This window comes from Sceloporus occidentalis, unplaced genomic scaffold (assembly GCF_023333645.1).
Source record: "Sceloporus occidentalis isolate IW3139 unplaced genomic scaffold, rSceOcc1.0.p SCAF_8, whole genome shotgun sequence".
NCBI lineage: Eukaryota > Metazoa > Chordata > Lepidosauria > Squamata > Phrynosomatidae > Sceloporus > Sceloporus occidentalis.
This window is the reverse complement of record NW_028316988.1, coordinates 43,026,536-43,041,927: the sequence shown is the minus strand read 5'-3', so window position 1 is coordinate 43,041,927 and position 15,392 is coordinate 43,026,536. Positions and strand designations below refer to the sequence as shown.

Genomic DNA, 15,392 nt, shown 5'->3' with positions numbered 1-15,392 from the left:
ATTTGTTTACATCCTGCCATATCCCAAGAGCGGAGGGAAGGGGGTCATTAGAAAACGTCAAGCCGTTCCACTTTTTGTGGTCAGATGTCTTGGCCTCGATCGGGGTTGGCTCAACCATGAGGCAGAGTAGGGCAGGTCCAGAGGAGCATGATATGGATTGGATTCTGTATCTTTAAACAGAGGCTGGATGGCCATCTGTCAGGGATGCTTTGATTGTGAATTCCTGCATGGCAGAATGGGTTGGCCTGGATGTCCCTTGGGGTCTTTTCCACCTCTAGGATTCACATACACCACAACAGCGGCGCCTGTGCAACTCCATTTTGGCAACCTTGCACAGAAGATGGGTGTCCAGCATTGGATGGAGACATCAGACCAACTTTCACAGGGGAAGATGTGCATGTTTAAGTCACCCACAGATCCTTATCTGATCCACAGATTCAGAAATGAAAGGGCTTCACAGTAGCTCTTTGGAACAGACACTCTGCTTTCTCTCCTTCTGGTTTCACAGAAAAAAGTGTCCTTAAAATCCATGCCGAAGGAGGGATTGCGGTAGCGTCGGTGTGTGTGCAAATGTGTGTGCAAGGTGGATTTTGGAAGACGCAGAGGCAAAGAGCAAGTGGATGTATTTAAGCAAGTGGAGCCTTACAGAGAAGAGGGTCTTCACCTCGACGCACTTAACAGTTGGTTGTCATAGTGAACCATTGGCGCAACCTGGAGATGGAGCAACATTTGTGCGACTGGTGGAGAAAGAAGAAAGTGAACAAATGTGACCCTAAAGAAATGTGGAATTGTCAAGACAGCTGCTTATTGCAATGTAATACAAACCTCCATGGGTTTTTGGAAGACAGTGGTTTGCTAGCATGAACCCTCCATGGATCAACACATATGAACAGCAACGCGATGCTCCAAGAACTACAGTATACCTTTCCTAAACCAAAAAACGGGGGCAGCTCACCAATTACCAATTCCTCAGGCTGACTTAATCTGCTTTTTAGGCAATTAATTAACTCAGTTCTTTCATTGAAATAAGTTTTCCTTTCACCTGGGAGTAGCTGCGTTTCTGAAAAGAAGCGGCAGATCACTTGCCGTCTCATAACCATGCCAGGACCAAACACCTTCTTGCACCAAACATGTGCTTTGGCCGATGCAAATAATTTCCCCTGCAATGAATAATGACTTGTTTGCAAGTGTTTTGTCGGTTCAACAACACATTGAGCTTATATCCTCATTGGAAGAGAACATTTCTGGGATTGTCCTGGCACTTGCTGATCAAAAAGACGAGTCTCTCAGGTTGGCAAGAGTTGCAAGGGAGAGGATTCGCTTTCATCCCAGCCGAGGCCTCCTCCCTTCTTGTCCCGCCCTGTTTAGCTTTTCCTCCAAATCCATTAACCTAATTTTAGGCAACCAGCGGTGCTAGTACAGACACGCTGCTTATCTTTGGCTCATCATCCGAAACGTCAAAGCCAAAAGTGGCCAGATTTTGGAAACCTTTGGATCGTATGAAGGTATTTGCAGCAACAGGGCCCTTGAGCTGGAACGATGTACATACTGTATCTACTCATGTATAAGTCTAGAAACGTAGGTCACAAAATTGACCCCAAAAAACTGAGCTGACGTATCCACAGGTCAAAGTAAGTAATGTATCTTAACTCTTATTTAAAAGGAGGAAACACCCCTGGTGAAAAGGAATAGTATTATATGTCTTGGAAGCACTGAGCCCCTCTACTCTCTCATCCATCCAGCCTTAAGAGTGAGCACAAAGGGCTATGTCTGCTGGGATTTTGTAACTTCTTTGACATTGCTTTGCTTCATCCTTTAGACTCTTTACATTCTAAGTTTTACCCTCCACTTATCCATGAGTCACATCAAAATCCATAATTTTGGCCCCTCGACTTATACATGAGGTCAAAATAGTCAAGTATATATGCATAACCTCAAGGCTGCATGCGTGCAGGTCTTACGTACTTTGGATGGAAAGCAAGAGGCCATTCACCAGCTCTTTGCTTTCTGTCTAAAGCCTCCATCCAGTGACTGCAAAGTCCTGAAAGTGGGCACATTGCTACAGATGTTAAATGGCTGCAGGCGGCATTTACACTGCTATATAAATAAAGCTTAATAATAATAATAACAGCAACTAAGCAACAGGGACTGCCTTCCATTCCTGCTTCTTGGTTGTTTCTCACTTATGGCAACCTTAAGAGAAACCCACCAAGACTTGTTCAGAGGAGGTTTGCCATTGGTGCCATTGCATGCAGATATATCTTCCCTTTTGCTGCAGCCTTGGTCTGTTTTGAGCAGAGTTTATCAATCCTCACTTGAGGTCATTATTAGAAAAGGGTTTAACACACTGGGGCTAATTTTGGTATTAAAGAGAGATTAAAGTGCATTTAAAGTATCCAGATAAAGCTAAAATGGTGAGTAACTGCATGAATGATTATCACACGCAATTGAGAAAATAAAGCGATATTGGAAATACATTGTTGCTGAAATCCCGAAAGTAAAAAGATGCGCATTAATGCTGCGAAAATGCTTGCCAGTAGAGGATGCTTCTTGCCAGGGTTTCCCAACATGTTTTGGAATAGTTTTGAATATTATTCCCATCTGCAATCTGAGGAAGTGGATCGATATCCATGAAAGCTCATGTCTAAATAGATATCATTTAGTCTTAAAGTCGCGGCTAGATTTCACCCTCACTTTATTATTTGGTGTTTTGTTTTTTAAGACGGTCATTGCCTTACATTATGCCTATTTTGTGTGCTCCTCCCTGTTGCTAACACTTGACGGAAGGAAAAGTGACTTAAAAGGCTGCATGGGTGCGTCGGAGAGGAACTCTACAATACATACACACACAGAAACACACAACCATTGGTTCCTTCACACTCCCCCAAGGAAGGAGATGGTGTTTTTCTTCCCAAGAAGAAAAGCTCTTCCTTCGGAGTGGTTTCCTGCTTAGAGTCTCAAAACATATATTTGCATGTAAGCCAACCCAATTCTGAAGTTTGCACCGCAGTCGGAAACTTGCGCATTGGCTGAATCCCAGGGCGGCTGGCATTGCTTTGCCCCTCTAAATAATAATAATAATAATAATAATAATAATAACAATAATAATAATAATAATAATAATAATAATAATTATTATTATTATTAAAAAGTCCCTCTGCACAAGGCTAGAGGAAGTTTCCCCCCCATTTGACCTGCAATGCAGAATCTTTAAAATGCTCTGGGTTTGCAAGGGAGAGCATTTGGTAAAGACGCACCATTAAACCTGACGCTGCACAGTCTTGCGACACCGGTTGACCGGTTCTGGGAGAGATGACAATTCGGAGATAATCCAGAATGACTCATGGGAAGAGAGGAAAGTTTTCCTGAGTCACTCTGTCCTCATGTTCTCCTCTCCACGCCTTTCCAGCTCCGCCGCAACTTTAAGTCCCTGAGCAAAGAATATAAAGCAACCACAGTGGAGGCTCAGTCTTCGGCTCTGCTGCAAATGGTTGCATGAGCAAAAGATTTAAAACAACAACAGCGGAGACTTGGTCCTGAGAGCATGCAAACTCAGCTCCCAATTCCAGGAGTCCAAGGACACAAATGGGTTGCTGGACCCAGACTGGATGACCACACACCTGCCCACATTTCACAGGCAAAATGTGGGAAACGTGTGGCCAAGCAACATCAGAGTATGGTCCAGGGGGCAAAAGTTATTGGCCCCATACAGACTGCCAAAATAAAGCTACTTTGGGTCACTTTGGAGGTATGCTGTTTAAACGATGCATGTGTCCTAAGAGTCCAGAAGCTGTGCCAAAGCTGTGCTCCAGTCCTTAGGACTCTTGGGACACATGCAACATTTAAACAGCATACCTCCAAAGTGACCCGAAGCAGCTTTATTTTGGCCTGTCAGTATGGGGCCAATGAGGGAGATGCAAGGAGAGACCGCAGCAGTTTGTTTTTGCCTGAGTTTACTGGGAAGGGCAAGATTCCCTCCTCCTCCTTTACTCTCTGAGTGAACTGAGTGCAAACTCCTTTTGCTCTTCAAACTCAGTTTGCAGCATTTTCAGTAAAGAGGAGAAGGCAGAGTCTTATCCTTCCCAGTGGCTTCAGGCAAAAACAAAATGCTGCAGCCTCTTTCAGCGTGTCTGTTTTCCTTTAGCCGTTTTGACCCCACTTCAATATTGTTTGGCCACCTGTGTCCCAGTATTCCTATGTGAAAAGCTGGTGGGCATGTATACAACCACAACAAGTTAAAAACAAGAACAACTAAGAGTTTCAAAAGTAAGGGCTAAGTTGTCTTGAACAGTGAGACTGTTTGGCACCAGATAAGTGAACTTTCTTCCTGAGATTCTGTGAGTCAAAAACTAAACGCTTTCGTTGGAAGCATTCAGAGGTTTTTCTTCGCCTCTTCCCCTTGACTCAGGAGCAACAAACAAGGGATGGAGAAGTTGTTTAGTTGTCAAATCGTGGACAACGCCGCCTGATCTTCTCCAAAGAAGCTTGTTTGGGTTTCATAACGGCACTAATTCTCCCCTTCCCCTTCCTTTATCTTCTTGATATGAGCCCTTTCACTGCTGAGATATCAAAGGAATGGTGTTTTGACGGCAAACGGCGGAGAGCTCTGGGGAAACTGCTTCCTAGAATGGAATTTCAGGAGACATTTTCTGTCTGGGAAAAAGCCAGTTGGGGGGAAAAGGGGGGAAATAACCCACAAAGGGATGGGGGGAAAAGGCAGGATAAAGATTTTGCTGGACAAATCTCACGACTTTTTCAAAGCACTGAAAGAAAGCTGGACGACAGCTGGGCTGGAGACATCTTGATCACAGAGATGGGCATTGGGGGATAACATGTTTGAAGGGAGTAATATAATATGGGTGTTTCTTTTATTCCGATTTTACACTCAGATGTAGGCTTCATGAATTAATACATTTCCTGTCTTTCTCCTGGCATGTCTCCTCACCAAGCAGGAATATGATGAAGATATGATGAATATAATGGAGACTGATGAAGATCTTAAGGCAGCTTCTTTTTAGGGGCATCATTTTGGTGCTTGTGCGCCATGACGCCCCTTCTGGCGAGTGCCATTTGGGTACTCTGATGCGCATGTGTCATCAGGGTGCGCCCTGTGTAAATGGGGGTGCACCATGATGGCGCACGGGTGCTGATAATATGGCTGGGTGCATGTAGACAGCCAGCCCTATCTAGCCTTAATTTTGGGCCCAGACTGGTGTAAAGTGTCCATCTGTACCGGCCCTAAGCTGGGTCAGCCCTATTTAGTACTTGGATAGGAGATCGCCAATGAAGATGTAGCTGGAGGCTATGTTTTAGAGGAAGGACCTAGCAAAACCACCTCTGAGGACTCCTTACCTAAGAAAACCCTACAAAATTGCCATAGGTTGACTGGCAACTTCAAAAATGTTCTTCCTCCTGTTTATCTGGAATCTCTTTTCTTGTTGTTTGAATCCATTGTTTCTCATTCTAGTCTTTGGAGCAGCAGAAAACAAGCTGGCTCCATCTTCTCCATGACATCCCTTCGGATAGTTAAAGATAGCCATCATGTTGCCTCTTAGTCTTCTCTTCTCCAGGCTAAACATATCCAGCTCCTGCAATCGTTCCTTACAAGGCTTGGTTTCCAGACCTTTGGTTGACCTTCTTTGGACACGTTCCATCTTGTCCATAACCTTCTGAAACCGGGGTGCCCAGATCTGGACATAGGACTCCAGGCCAGGTCTGACCAAAGCAGATTAGCATGGGCAGTGCATCTTCCCTCAATCTGGACACTGGACATGCCACAAGGGAACCTCCATGTGAGGGATAGACTATGCAGTGAGACATAAACCATCCTTAGCCAGGATAGTCTTTGGGAAGGTGAGGATATCAGCACAGTGGGCCTTCCACATTTGCTGGGATTAGGGGCACGGATCCCTGTGAAAAATAAAACTTCTAAACCTGAGAGATCACCTCTCTAGGGAAACTCTAGGTCTTCCAGCACAAGTCTGTGGTCAACATCTGCCAGAAGGTGACCAAAGAATTGCACTGGAGGACCTACAGATGCCTAAAGAAGTGTTTTCTCTAGGAACCTCTAAATCCTCCAATGCAATGTCTGCTAGATGTTGAGCACAGAGTCATGCTGGAGGACCTAGGGATTCCTAGAGAGAAAGTATTAATCAAATCCATGAATAATCAAATCCGCAAAAGCCAAAGCCACAAACATGGAGGGAGGGCATTAATCTTATTCTTCTCACTGACACTTGACTCTGAGGTCTCAGGAAATGGCACGTTTATTGAATATTAATGGACTCGAAGGCAGAAGATCCCCATGATTAACTTGTTGTCTTTTCCTCCTTACAGAAACTGGGCTTGATTTGCAGAAGATCAGCCGGCGTGAAACTGTGAAGAGCGTGGAGGAGATAAGGAAAAGATCTCTTGCTGACTGATGACTGCAGTTGAAAGCTGCTCTTGCAAATCGGTGGAGGAAGACATGTTAAACCAGCTCACAGCCATGCTACTGAGAGCAGGAATTCAGGTTGGCTTCTTCCTATCCTTTCCACAGATTTGAAATTTCATGCCGGTGGTGGATTTCCCACTTGGCCAGTAGCCTTGCCGGACCCCATAGGAGTTGCTGGGCATCATGCCCACCAATGGCCACAGCCGATGGACAGCAGAGGTGCCCTGGCTGGAGGCAGGTGGCATCTAGGGGTAGTGTTGGGACAGACAAAAGATGTCCATTCCTCTTTGAGGTGTCACCCAGTGTGGTCCCCACCTCTCGCAACCCCTGGTGATGCTCCTGGTCTTGGGCACCAACTGTGGTCTATGGGTTGGATAATGGCCATGCCTGCAGTGGTCCCCAAACTTTGGTCCTCCAGATGTTTTGGAATTCAGTTCCCAGAATTCCTGAGTGTTGGCCAAGCTGGCTGAGGCTTCTGGGAAGGGAAGTCCAAAACGCTTGGTCAGGGAAGCACATAATATGGAGAGGGAGGAGCACTCGAAAGATGCTCAACGCCTCAAAATCCATTCCAGCGCTGGCTAGGTTTGAGGTGTGGTGTGTTTGGAGGTGGCAGAGCTTGGTTAACACCTGCACTAAAGGGAGAGTCATGCCTAGTGTGCGTTTCTTAAAGGATGTCAAATAGATAAGGAACACACAGAAAGACTCAAGGGAAGGGCGGCAGATTATTCAGGGTGCCCAATGCCCACCTTTCCCAGTCCTCCATTTCAACCTTCTGCCCGGGATAGATTCCAAAACATCCTCCATTTTGAGCATCACTACGGAGCACGAATTAAGAATTTTAGGGGTGTTTTTAGCTTTTGTTTTGTAATACCCCCCCATCCATATATATATATATATATATATATATATATATATATATATATATATATATATATATATATATATATTTATGTCCTTCGCTCTGTGATGCCTTGTCTTCCTTTGTGGTTAAGACATCTGGTCACCTTGCAATTTATTAGGCTGGGAATTATTATTGTTATTGTTATGGTTATTATTGCTGGGGCTGTGTCTCAGTTTGGGGAGGTATCTGTCAGAGGGCTCTATAAATTACCAATCCAAGCATTCTGTAGGATAAAGCCATGGCGGTTCAAGGGGTCTCAAACTGCTTTACTTCTGCAGTGCGGATACAGCCTGGTCCTTTACGCATGAGGCAAGGGATGAAGATGGCAGGAAGGGCTGGCTGTTCAAGTGGCTTCTGCTTATGGAGCCCCCAAGATGAACCTTGCCTTGGGTTTTTCTTGGCAAGCGTCTTCAGAGGAGGTTTGCCATTGCCTTCCCGAGGCTGAGAGAGTGTGACTTGACCAGGGACAACTTTCGTGGCTTTGAACCCTGATCATGGTCATAAAAATAGAGTCCATAGTCATATAATCCATAGTCCAGCACTCGAACCACGACACCACTTTGCGTCTACACTGGAGAAATGATGTCATTTGAGCCCACTTGCAATGCTGCAGCTCCATCCTATGGCATGCTGGGCTTTGTAGTTTTATAGGGTCTGGAGCCTTCCCTGCGCAAGAGAGCTGTTGCCTCCCCAAACTCCTAATCCCTTGCAGCATGGAGCCATGGCAGTTTAAAGTGGAGTCGAACTGGATTATGTGGACAGTCTAGATGCATGCAAAGAAGGGAAGCTTTGGCAGAGACCCTTCCTCCAAGGGCCACCCAGAGGCCTCAGCCCTGATCAGCTGCCCATTCATTCACACGTGCATCTCTCTCTCGCCTCCTCCTCCTCCTCCTCCTCCTCCCAAACCTGCGTGGCTTGTTGGGAGGAAGGCGAAGGCGAAGGCGAAGGCAAAGGCAGGCCAGGCGCTTCAGCGCTGTTCCTCCTCCGACGAGTCTCCACTCGCCCTTCTTAGCGCTCCGCATCGCTTGGGCAGGCTCTTCTCTTTCCCCCTTTGGATCCGGATTGGGAGCCTCTGGAAGGAAGGAAGGAAGGAAGGAAGGAAGGAAGGAAGGAAGGAAGGAAGGAAGAAGGAAAGAAAAGGAAGAGAGAAGAAAGAAAGAAAAGGGAAGAGCGAGAGAGAGAAAGGAAAGAAAGAAGGAAGGGAGGGAGGGAAGAGAGAAAGAAAAGGAAGAGGGAAAGACAGACAGACAGAAAGAAAAGTAAGATAGAAAGAAAGACAGACAGAAAGAAAAGGAAGAAAAAGAAAGGCACTCAGAAAGAAAAGGAAGAGAGAAAGAAAGAAAGAAAGAAAGAAAGAAAGAAAAGAGAAAGGAGGCAGACTTTCTGGGTGGTTTGGGATTTTCTTCTTTTTCCCCAGTGGAGCCTGGCATCCAGAGTGAAGCGGATCGGAAGGGTCCCTTGCCCTGGCATGAGGGCCCCATCCTGGCATCTTCTCTGCCTTGCCATCGGCGCCAAACCCGCGCCAGAGCCACCCTCCCCTTGACCAGGTAAGCAGCAAAGCCAGGGGCAGATGCCCAGAATGTGGCAGTCTGGAGGCATCCCTGGGCTCCAGGGTGCCATGGGTAGTTTGATGAGGCGCCAGAGACCAAACTCCCCAAACTAGAAATCTCAGGATTCTGGAGGATAGAGTCATGGCAAGTTAAAGTGGGGCTAAACTGCTTTAAGTCAGCAGTGCGGACGGGCTTAGCATGGCTTTTTGTTCCCTGGAGCTTGTTGAAGTTACTCCGTTCTTTCTGAAACTTAAAAGTTGTTGATTCCCTAAGGCGAATGTGCAGCAGGGGTTTTCTTGGCAAGATTGGTCCAGAGTGGCCTTGGCCTTGGCTTCCCTTTGAGGCTGAGAGAGTGTGACTCACCAAAGGTCACCCAATGGGTTTCCATGGCCATTTGGAGCTCCAGAGTCAGAGTCCAACGTTCAAACCTAAAGTTACTAACTTTTGCAAACAGACTCGGTAGTGATTTTTGCAGAACTGGGTCCATGAATTTAGCTCTTTTTGGGGGCTGAAAGTGCCCAAAAAGTGACTGCAACTCCCAGAACCCACATGGCTCTCAAAGATGCTTTCCTAATCTGGTTTTGGGGAGAGGCACGCATTTGGTGTGGCCTGCTTGACTCGACAATGAGAAAGCCAGAAATGTGTTTCTGCGCACATTAGGAGCAGTGTCCCTCTCTCACAGGCTTCCAGAGTGAGCACTTTTGGGAACGAAGGGAACTTTGGCTTCTTCCAGATTGCTCTGAAATAGTCTAAGTCCTTGCAATGCAACTGCTTGCATTTTGCCGGTTGTTGTCACTTGTTGCTGTTGTGTCCCTTTGAGCCATTTTCTGACTTTATGGCAACCCTAAGGGGAGGCTTTTCCTGGCAAGATTTCTTCCTTTGAGGCCGAGAGAGTGTGATGTGATCGAGACCAACCAATGGCTTTGCATGGCCAGGTAGAGACTTGAATCCAGCTCTCCTGTAGTCGAAAACTCAAACCACTACACACCATGCTGGCTCCCTTAATTCTCAATTTTTTGGAGGAGGTTTGCCATTGCCTTCCCTTCAGGCTGAGAGAGTGGCACTTGCCCAGGTCGAGAGAGTGGGTTTCCAGGGCTGAGTGGGGATTTGAACCCTTTTCTCAGTCCACATCCAATGTATTGCTTGAGCATTGGACTAGGACCCTGGATTCGAATCTTAGCTTGGCCACGGAAGCCCACTGGGTGACCTTGGGCTAGTCACACTCTCTCAGCCTCAGAAGATACTTGCCAAGAAAACCCCATGGGTTGCCATAAGTCTCAGCCTTTCGGCCCACATGGATAATGCTCCCCTGCTTTTCGATTGCATACTTTTAAGGTCAATAAAACCTTATTGGGAAGAGGATCATGCACAATCAGAGCAGACTTGTCACATAGTTTATCCGAACGCCTGAAACTGTGGCAGATCAGATGTCAAACTTCCACAAAGGGAATATTGGGTCAAAGTGACTAATGACTTTGGAAGATGCGGTTACCCAACCTTACTCCAAACCCAACACATGTTGTGGTTTTTACGACACGGCGGAGAAAAATGCCTCTTCGGATCATTTAAAAATCTAAAGAGTTACCTAAATTTGGCTCAGCGAACCAGGCAGCCGTCGAAACCGCTTGCGCCTCTTACTATCTCATCATAATATGATACATCGCTTATTGTCGCGTGATAATAAATTGCATAATAGACTGTGCAAGCGAACAAAGGCTATAAACGTAGCCTGGCTGAGCGTCTCTGATGTAACTGTATATCATTTCTTGGCCGGCTTCTCTGTTGTCTTTGCCGAGCCGTTGGGCTGGAAGGCTTGGGAGAGCTGAGGAAGGAGTGGAAATGGTAGACTGTTTGTGGCTGGGGTGGGGAAAGTGGGTCCTGCCAGGTGTTGCTGGACTACAGCTCCCATGAGCCCCAAGCGGCACAGCCATTGATCAGGCATACTGGTTATTACAGTTGAATGCTATCTGGGGGATGGTACTTTCTCTACCTTTCACTTTGCCTTTCACTGGTTGGACTATACCTCCCATGAGCCCCAACCAGCACAGCCATTGGTCAGGCATACTGGTTGTTGCAGTTGCATGCTATCTGGAGGCTGGCACTTTCTCTGTCTTTCACTGGTTGGACTACATCTCCCATCAGCCCCAAACCAGCATGACCATTGGTTAAGCATTCTGGTTGATGCTGTCAAATGCTATCTGGAGGCTGGTACTTTGTCTTTCACTCCACCTTTCACTGGTTGGACTGCACCTCCTATCAGCCCCAACCAGCATAGCCATTAGTGAGGCATACTGGTTGTTGCAGTCGAATCTAGAGGCTGGTACTTTCTCCACCTTTCCCTGGTCTTGACACCATCAAGAGGCCCTCTTGGTCGTTGCTCCCAGGCCATGCAATGCTCTCCCAAGGCTGCATTCACACTGCAGAAATAATCCAGTTTGATACCACTTGGCTCAGTGCTATGGAATTCTGTGGATTGTCCTTTTATCAGCCATTTAGCCTTCTCTGTCAGAGAGGTCTGGTGACACAACAAAACTATACATCCCCAGATTTCCATAACACTGAGCCTTGGCAGTTAAAGCAGTGTTACACTGAATTATTTCTGCAATAGGGATGCAACCTAAATAAATACAAAGAGAGTTTTTGAAAGTTGCAGCAACAAATCAATGAAGTCTTGCAAAATTGATGCAAAATGGACACGCAAAAAAGTGAGGCCTGCGTCAAATTCCCATGAGGAGCAACGAATCCAGTTTTTCCTCCTAGGATTTGTTTACTGCAGTTTGCAAGTTTTATTTTTAAACTGGCTGGTCTGCAGTGCAAATATTAGCCTGGGACAGAGATGGGCTGTTCCCTGGTGACTTTAAAAACCTGGCTATTCCATGCAGTGAGTTGAGGCCTAAACCTGCTCCGATGCTATAGCTCTCCTTCCTTGCCTCTTTTTTGGGGTGTGTGTGTGAAAAATGTTGGTTACTCCCTTCCGAGTTCCTTGAACGATTAACTCTAGGGAAAGGAGAGGGAGAAAAAGTCAGCTTTGTTTTGGTAAAACTGGTACGAATTGCATGACCGGGAAATCTGAGCGTAAGGAGCAGGGTTCATCTTCCTTTTCTCCCTAATGTCTCTGAGGTTGGTCAGACCTCACCTGAAGTCCTGTGTTCAGATCTGAGCGCTACGGTTCAAAGCAGCATATTGGCTGGGACATGTTCAGAGAAAGAGGACCATGGTGAAACCTCAACCTCTGTTCAAAATCTGACTAAGAATCTTGTATGCGCTGGTGCAGAAGCAGGTCCATGGAGGTGACACATTGGGTCATTGGTGCAGGAGCAGGTCCATGGAGGTGACACATTGGGTGACACCAAAGCTAATGCTGACTAAGAATCCTGTATGCGCTGGTGCAGAAGCAGGTCCATGGAGGTGACACATTGGGTCATTGGTGCAGGAGCAGGTCCATGGAGGTGACACATTGAGTGACACCAAAGCTAATTCTGACTAAGAATCCTGTATGCGCTGGTGCAGAAGCAGGTCGATGGAGGTGACACATTGGGTCACTGGTGCAGGAGCAGGTCCATGGAGGTGACACATTGGGTCATTGGTGCAGGAGCAGGTCCATGGAGGTGACACATTGAGTGACACCAAAGCTAATTCTGACTAAGAATCCTGTATGCGCTGGTGCAGAAGCAGGTCCATGGAGGTGACACATTGGGTGACACCAAAGCTAATTCTGACTAAGAATCCTGTATGCGCTGGTGCAGGAGCAGGTCCATGGAGGTGACACATTGAGTGACACCAAAGCTAATTCTGACTAAGAATCCTGTATGCGCTGGTGCAGAAGCAGGTCCATGGAGGTGACACATTGGGTGACACCAAAGCTAATTCTGACTAAGAATCCTGTATGCGCTGGTGCAGGAGCAGGTCCATGGAGGTGACACATTGGGTCACTGGTGCAGGAGCAGGTCCATGGAGGTGACACATTGGGTCATTGGTGCAGAAGCAGGTCCATGGAGGTGACACATTGAGTGACACCAAAGCTAATTCTGACTAAGAATCCTGTATGCGCTGGTGCAGAAGCAGGTCCATGGAGGTGACACATTGGGTGACACCAAACCTAGGGATGCCACCGAGTCCAACCCCCTGCCCTGCATCCATAACAAAAGGTCCATTCAACCTTTACTTCAAGATCTCCAAGGATGGAGAGCCCACCATCCTCCATTTTAGTCCATTCCACTGTCAAAGAGTCAACAAGTTCTTCCTAATCTTTAGGTGACAACTCTTCTCTGGTCATTTGAATCCACTGATCTCTGGAGCAGCAGAAAACAAGCTGGGTCCACCTTTGACATGATATACCCAGCTCCCTCAGCCATTTCCCAGAGCTTTGATCCTCTTGGCCATCCTTCTCTGGACATCTTGCAGCCAATATGCTTCTTGAACTGTAGTGCCCAGGTGAGGTCTGACCAAAGCAGGTTTGACCAACCTTAGAAACTTCAGTCTGGAAACCAAGCTTTCAAATGACCAGAGAAGAGATTTCACCTAAACATTAGGAAGACCTTCTTGACTCATAAGAGCTGCTTGACAGTGGAATGGACTGTCTTAGAAGAAAGTGGGCTGTCCATCCTTGGAGATGTTGAAGTAGATGTTGAATGGACCTTTTGTTATGTATGCATGGCAGAGATTTGGACTCATTGGCATCCCTAGGTTCCAAACATCTTTGGAGTAAATCTTGCCAAGAAAAACCTAAGATAAGGTTCTAAATACCCTAAGAGCACCAAATCTCGGCTGATCTTGGAAACTAAGCAAGATCACCCCTGGTTAGTAGTACTTGGTTGGGAGACCACCAACGAATCCCAGGCGCTATGGGCTATATTTCAGGGGAAGAAACTGGCAAAACCACTTCTGAGGATCCCTTGTCCAAGAAAACCCTAGGAAATTCATGGGGTCATCATAAGTTGACAGGTGACTTTAAGGTAAATACATGCATAAGGTTCTTTGAAAGTCAGTGTGGCATTATTATTTCATATCCAGTCCCCTGCCATGCATACATAACACTTAAACTGACGTTGAAAAAGACCCGAGGCTTGAAATGAGCCTCTAATTTTTCATGCAGTGTTACAAAAAGTTGGCCAAAGGTGTATCTGGAAAGCTTTCTCTCTCCCTCCTCCTCTGCCTCTTTTGCTCGCGCCTTGTTCCTGCTGTGTTTTGAAAGCAGGCAGCCCTTGAAAGAAAACTGTGTCAGGCTTTTCCCAGCCATTGTTTGGAGTGGAAGCATGGCTGGCTTAGCCCTGTTTTCCTGTTTAAGGAGACGTGAGCTCCCATTGTCCCTTTCCCCAAAGTGCTGCAGTGTGCGCTCTTCAGGAGCGGTACATGGGCACCAGGCTGATATCACCAGGGCTCCTTTCATACTACTGTGTTTCCAAACTACAAACACCACAATTCTATAGTATGGAGCCATGCCATTTAAACTATAACTGAGTCATGTCAATGGGTCCAAGATCCCTCTTCAAGAAAATTTGGAGCTGTCTGTGGTTATCTCAGGATTCTTTTGCACGACACAATTCTTTGTTGTTGTTCTTGTGCACCTTCAAGTCACCTCCGACTTATGGCAACCCTAAGGTGAACCTGTCCTGGGGTTTCCTTGGCAAGATTTGTTCTGGTTTGCCATTGCCTTCCCCTGAGGCTGAGAGTGTGTGACTTGGCCAGAGTCACCCACTGGGTTTCATGGCCGAGCCGGGAATCGAACCTGGTCCCCAGAGTTGCCATGGCAAGTGAAGTTATAGTGCTATAATTGTGTAATGTGAAATGTGAAAGGACCTCAGAGGTATTCAGAGGTAGACTGCCCCTGAACGCAGGAGCTCCATTCAGCTACCTGGATAGGGCCCTTCTGCCTTCTCCACAAATTAGAGCAATACCCCTGTTAATGAAGCCAATGAGCAGATGGCTGCTTTTGGTCCACCAGCTCCGTATCTAATGCTGTTTATTTCCCCAGAGATGAAAGCCTAGCTACTGAAGCCCTCTCTAGGCTTTGCTTTTAAAACTGTGCCAAAATGAAGGCAGGAAACGCTGAAATCCCTGCCGCACCAACATCAAGCGCTTGACTCCAGGAACATCTGGGAGCCACACTGAAATTTCCTGACCAATTCCCTATGCGAATGCACTCCGAAGGCAGTGCTTGGGCCAAGTTTCTTTTTCGATTGCAGTCCCCAGAATTCCCTGCAGGCCACATTGGCTGGGAATTGTAGGACTTGGAAACCAAAACACAAGTATTTCTCAGCTTTGCAGAAAATTGGCTTCATGTTTCCAACCGAGTTACAACTGGATACTCCGAGGATCTTTTTGGGTATCTGTTATCCTGTGTCTTTATGTATCTTTGCTTCTGGGTTCTGTTGATGCTTCCAAAGCCCATTGATGGTTTGTGAAACAATTTGTACCTGTACAATTCCTAAGGAATATACAGTCATATACAGTGTAGCCTAGTGGTTTGGACTTTGTCTGACATTCAAAACACTCCACATCTGGAGTC

The 15,392-nt window shown here is 46.6% G+C and overlaps 1 protein-coding gene across 3 annotated transcripts in view; it reads left to right on the top strand.

Moving 5' to 3' along the window:
- The first annotated feature begins 8,260 nt into the window (after positions 1-8,260).
- The window catches only part of LOC149308774 (rho guanine nucleotide exchange factor 9), a 147,518-nt gene continuing 140,386 nt past the window's right edge, over positions 8,261-15,392 (top strand). For 2 of the 3 annotated variants that reach the window (XM_089536439.1, XM_089536438.1), the window contains exon 1: positions 8,261-8,881. The gene's annotated coding sequence lies outside the window, so the exon portion shown is untranslated. The remainder of the gene's footprint in view (positions 8,882-15,392) is intronic. The other variant, XM_089536440.1, reaches the window with a different exon arrangement.